This window comes from Microtus ochrogaster (genome assembly GCF_000317375.1).
Source record: "Microtus ochrogaster isolate Prairie Vole_2 chromosome 14 unlocalized genomic scaffold, MicOch1.0 chr14_random_1, whole genome shotgun sequence".
In the NCBI taxonomy this organism is placed as follows: Eukaryota; Metazoa; Chordata; class Mammalia; order Rodentia; family Cricetidae; genus Microtus; species Microtus ochrogaster.
The window spans coordinates 12874035-12880031 of record NW_004949096.1 but is presented as its reverse complement, the minus strand read 5'-3'; positions in this window follow the sequence as shown (position 1 = coordinate 12880031).

The following is a 5997-nucleotide window of genomic DNA, read 5'->3' as shown; positions in this document are numbered from 1 at the left end:
GAGAGAGAGAGAGAGAGAGAGAGAGAAACCCACTGACTGTGATTGTTAGCATGCTCCTGATATTTCAAAATTCTATGTATATGACCTTTATCTTTATCTCTGCAGAGCAATATACAGACAGACAGGCAGACAGGTAGGCACACACCCACACCCACACGTAGGCATATGTACAAACACACATGTGCACACACACATGTGCACACACACACACACACACACACACACTCACACACCTTTTTATTACTGGCCTTGACACCTGTCCTCTCTACCAAAGTGAGAAGACAAGGATTGACTAAACAGAAGAAAACATATCTCCTAATGGAAGTACAGCTTGAAGACTCACGTTTAATTCTACAGTCTAGACCGCACTCCAGGTTTTGTGATCTTCAGGTGTGAAAAACCAATCTTTTCTTGCAATGTAGATTAGAAAAATGGTGGAAGCAGTAACAAATAAATGCAAGTACACAACAGCCTTTCTTCTATTCTGCAATCCCATTCTCTTTGGCTTTTTCTCCTGTACCCCCGCTTCCCTTTGGTGCAAACAGTATGCACATGCTTTTACTGTTCAGTAGACACAGGAAAAGAGAAAGTGTGCAGTGACAGTCATTTGTTGATTTACTGTGTATTGAATATACTTAATGTCTTATTTTCCAACAGTGGGTAAATTTGGTATTTTATGTGGGAGTACATACATACACACAGAAATGCATACTCACACACGTACATACACTTTTGACTGTCAAACTGTATCTGGTATGAAGAAAAGTGTTACAAGTGAGTAGGGAAATGGGCCTTGCCATCTCTACATGATAACTATTTCTGGTTTATGCTTACAATCTTCTGTCTACTTACACTCTTTCCTCTTTAGCTTATGATTATTATAAGGTTAGACCTAAAATGTTCTGACAATTAACTGTGTAGGGTGGCTAAATAGTTAGGCATATTATACTAAACACGATGAAATCCAAGCTTGCACTAAAAATAAACAAGCAAAAATTAAGAATAAAATATAAACTCTGTGATATAGCAGCTGGAATATTATAACAGCTGAGAATAACACATTTCAGAAATAAAATATGTTGATGGAAGATTTAAGTTAATCAAATTAAGTTATATAGAAATATCAAACTTTTTTCACATCCTCATCACAGCTATTGGTATTAAAAGTGAAGTGTTAAGCATATATATATATATATATATATATATATATATATATATTAAAGGAAACTGCAGCTGAGTCAAAATCTTATCTGGCTAATTATATGCATATTTTCTCATGAATTTGCTAATGGTTTGGTTTTCTAGAGACATATTCTGCATGACTTGAGGAGGAAAATCCTATATGATCATTTCCTTATCCTTTCAGACAAACAAATTCCATGTCTACCCATTTTTTCATCCTATGTAGAAACACCTAAGTGAGTGGCAGAGTGTGAAAACACATACAAACCCACACACAAAATATTGCACTTAGTAAAACCTAAGCTAAGGAAACCTGGTAATCGTGTGTGTGTGTGTGTGTGTGTGTGTGTGTGTGTGTTTGTGTGTTGTGGGCATATCATTCACAGCCTTTTTTGTAAAGAAGATTATTTAACTTGTTTTTTTTTTTTTACCTATTTGGAATTCAAATCTTCATACAGGACAATGACAAGTTTCTCATATTCTTCACCACTTGTATAGATGGGCATACCTTGGTAAAATGTTGGAAGAATTTGGATATCACAGACACAAAGGCACATAAGTTTCTCTCATGTCTAAAATGTTCTGGAATAAATTATTCTAATTTTTACTGCTTGATATAGGTCAATGGTACAGGGAAGCATTATGAGTAACTTTTAAGAAAGAAAAAGTTTTTGCTAATCCATGATAATTTTCAGCCTTATGATTAAAGACCCCAATATCTGGATGGTAGTTAAACTCTGTAGGCTATACTATTCTGGGTAAACATATGACAGGAAAGGAAAAAATAAGGTTACTACCTTAGTCACTGGGAAGACATAAAGCATTTTAATAACATGAATTAATGAAGTAAGAGAGACACATGAGATGATAGCTTTAGAGTGCACAACCTTTCCAGAACATATATTAACCAAAGTAGAAAAAAAATACCATTCTATCTTCTTTGAGCATAATCCTCATGGTATTTAGATATACGGAAATCTTAGATGAATGTCTGCAAACACAGCACTCTATGGCAATGAAGTTTTCAAACAATGCATTTAGTTACTGGTTGTTTCACTCCACATGTTTTAATAAGGAACTTGAAGTGAATCCTTCAATTCAATATCAATGACAACATACGAATACTTAGGACACGAATTATATTCTTCTAGGAAGCCAATTGTTTCTCTTAAAATACAGTGCCGCAGAGTCCAATCTCTTAAAAAAATAAATCTTCTCACACAATATGCATTTCATTATTTTATTAGAACGTGATTTCTGCAGAACAGCTACTCTTGCCAAAAAATAGTCTAAAAGGTTGCTTTTGAACACTGAGGTATCTTCTATTTCTACTATTTTAATAAGGTAAAACTGAGATTGCTTCAAGCTCTCTGGAGGATAGGAAGCCATTGTGACACTATTGTTTTCCTATATTCTACCAAGATAAAGAATGAGCTACATCTAGCAGTAGGAGAGACAAAAGAAATTTTCTAAAATTAATGTAGCACACTTGTCAATCAGGGTCCTAAATATAGATAATGAATGTGGCATTCTCACAACATATGCCAGTTCATATCATATTATTTCTTAAGTGAAACTGTGGGGAATTCTGAAACTTCAACTTTTCTTAGCATTGAGACTATATATAAACTATATTTAAAATAATGTAGCTAAATTTTATAATAATTAATTGACAGTAGTAAATAGCACATCTGTTCGTTTTTCTTTTGCTTTAAGTAAATAAAAATGAAAAGAGAGCTCTTTTGCTGCCAAAAAAACAATAGGTGATGTTATTTTGATGAAAGTTCATTGTATTGATAAAAATAACTCATTAGCAAATTTATTATCTGTATTAAATAAGCCTATCCATATGTCCCCTGGATATATCTGGATATTTATCTACAAAATAGCGTAGATAAAAACTTTAGAAGTTAAGATGTAAAATCTTCTTTATTTGTTCTAACAATTTAATTTCTATTGATTATTAATATTTCATAAACAATGGTAGGGAATTCAGATTTTTACCCTTGCAAATACTATCAGTTTGGGCTTTATTTGTTTGCTCCATGTAATTATGTTTATTTTCTTTGTTCTTGGTAGAAAAATGTCCATTATTATTTTTTATGAGAAGCTGACCTCAGTTGAGAAAGTGAAGCTCATTTTGATGTATGATCTTTAACACTGAAAACCTCCTAAAGCATCCACTTAATCCAACCCTAGCTTGGCTATCATGATGGAAACCTATGTAAACATTAACTTGTGGATATACAAAAGAGAATTTAGAGTGAAAATTAGTAATCTCCTTAATGATCTAGCCTTTGATTACCCATTAAATAAAACCACAACATCATGAAATCTAGCATGTTTTTCAGGTAAATCTGAAAAACTTTGTATAGTCTGAGAAATATAAGTAAAAAACAACAGCAGCAACAACAAAAATCACAAGTAAGAAAAAAGGAAGAGAAATATAGATGATACTAAAATCTCACTCACTGTATTAAAGTACTCACAATGTAACCATTATATACTTTATGGAATAGACTTTTTACGTTCATCTCCATAAAAATTTAAAACAAATAATTTTTAATACTGGGGGAATATAGGTTTCTTTGGTAATGGAATCATTATGAAAAATTTATCTTAATGAAACTTGAAGAAAACCTTCAAGGCTAATTTTGAAAACTACTCTCAGGCACTATTGCTATTTCTGGTTTTAAAATTTGAGCTTTACAAAAGGAGAGAGAAGGGGTAATAAAATTTCACTTTCCATAAGTCCTCAAGGCAGATAAGACAAGCTTAAAAGATTTCTCAGTGCAAGTGGACTCTTCCAGAATGAACTTTGGTTAATATGACACTAAACACATCAAGTCATTATGCATTTGTTTTTGAAAAAGTCACTAGTTTTCCAAGCAAACCCTGCTAAACAAGGTAATGGCAACATTTATATATTTCATTGTTTCTTTGTTTTGAATTCATAGTCTTTCCAGTGGGAAAATACATTTTATCCACGGTGTTGGTTTTTCATCAGAATTTCTCATTTTCCATGAACAGTATCAAGTCAGAACCTGTCTTTGTTGCTCAACATTTACTTGCATAGTCTCTGGTTCATAGCTAGATAAGAGAGTAAATTATTTGACAGGGTGAGGGTGGGTTTCTGTTTGGTACAGAGAATGATGAAATAGCTGTGCTTTTGGTTTCAGTTGTGTGAATTTACTAATACAAGGAAAATAAAAATAAAAGAATAAGTAGGCAGTAAAAGACAGACAGATCAGCAGACAGGTGGTGTCAGTACATCAAACCAAAGACTAAAATTCTCAGAAAGTACTGAGCTCCCATTCCAGAGAGCCCCAGGAATAACAAAAAAAGACTGTGTAGTTTCCTCAGGTGAAATTTTCAAGTTAAATAATAATAATAAAATAACTACACAAAGGAAACTTCAGCACTTGGGAGGTAGAGGGCAGGCAGATTTCTATGAGTTCAAGGCCAGCCTGGTCTACAAAGAGAGTTCCAGAACAGCTAGGGCTGTTACACAGAGAAACCAAAACCCTGTCTTGAAAAAAACAAAGCAAAACAAAACAAACGAACAAACAAAAAAGAAAAAGAAAGAAAGGGGAAAAAAAGAAACTTCAAAGGATCAGTGAGGCAGAACAAACAGCAAGAATTCCTGATTGGCAGGATCCTCTCAAATCTCTCAAAGTATAAGCTTCCAGCTTCTCTTTTTCATTATAGGTTGTTTTGTTGTTGTTTTTATTTTTTACTTCTTTGCTTTGTTGAAATGTCTCACCTTCTAATTCTTCTCGAGGTTACGGTGTTATTAATACTGTTATATGCTTGGTGTTTTCCCCTCTCATTTTCAGTTAGGAAATGGGTTCTGGAGGACCCTTGACATAAACACATTTACATCCTATCCTGAGAGACTACTGATGCCCCTTTCTAAGTCAGCTCTTGGTGATCTCAAATATCACACCACATACATAGATTTGTACATTACAGGGACCTTTCTTGAGGTAATGACTCTTAACTGCTACTCTTAATCCAACTTTAATTATTTCTATATAGAGGGAAAATGTGCTAAGGTAATTTGTTAAGAAGAAGAGCTTATACAAAATTACCCTTCAGGAATAAGCTTTATTAGGAGAGAGGACCCTGAACCATGGGAAGGATGACTGGATCTTGAAGTAAGGAAGCATTAATAAGGGACAGTACATTAAATTAGAAACAATATGACTAAGACATTACAGGAAAGGCAAAAGGCTTGCCATTGAAAACTGGAAAGGAATTTTATTAGAATACTAGCTTCAAGCCAGAATAAGAGAGATCTCCACCATTGGCAGGATGATAGGCACAGAAAAGAATTGCCTTACAAGTCTCCCAAACTCGCTGAACATAGTGGACAATGAGAACTACTGAGAACTCTAGAAAAATGGCAATGGATTTTTGATCCTACTGCACGTACTGGCTTTATGGGAGCCTAGGCAGTTTGGATGCTCACTTTACTAGACCTGGATGGAGGTGGGTGGTCCTTGGACTTCCCACAAGGCAAGGAACTCTCATTGCTCTTTGGGCTGACGAGGGAGGGGGACTTGATTGGGGGAGAGGGAGGGAAATAGGAGGCGGTGGCAGGGAGGAGACAGAAATCTTAAATAAATAAATGAATGAATGAATGAATGAATGAATGAATAGAAGTCTCCCAAATTAAAGAAAAATGTTAGAACAATTCAGGGGCCATTTATTCTGGGACAGCATAGGTGACAAGGACCTTGGAAGAGCCAGGTACTTGGTAGAACCATAAGCTGGAGGTAAGCTGGAGGCTCTGGCCACTGTATCATAGCTCAT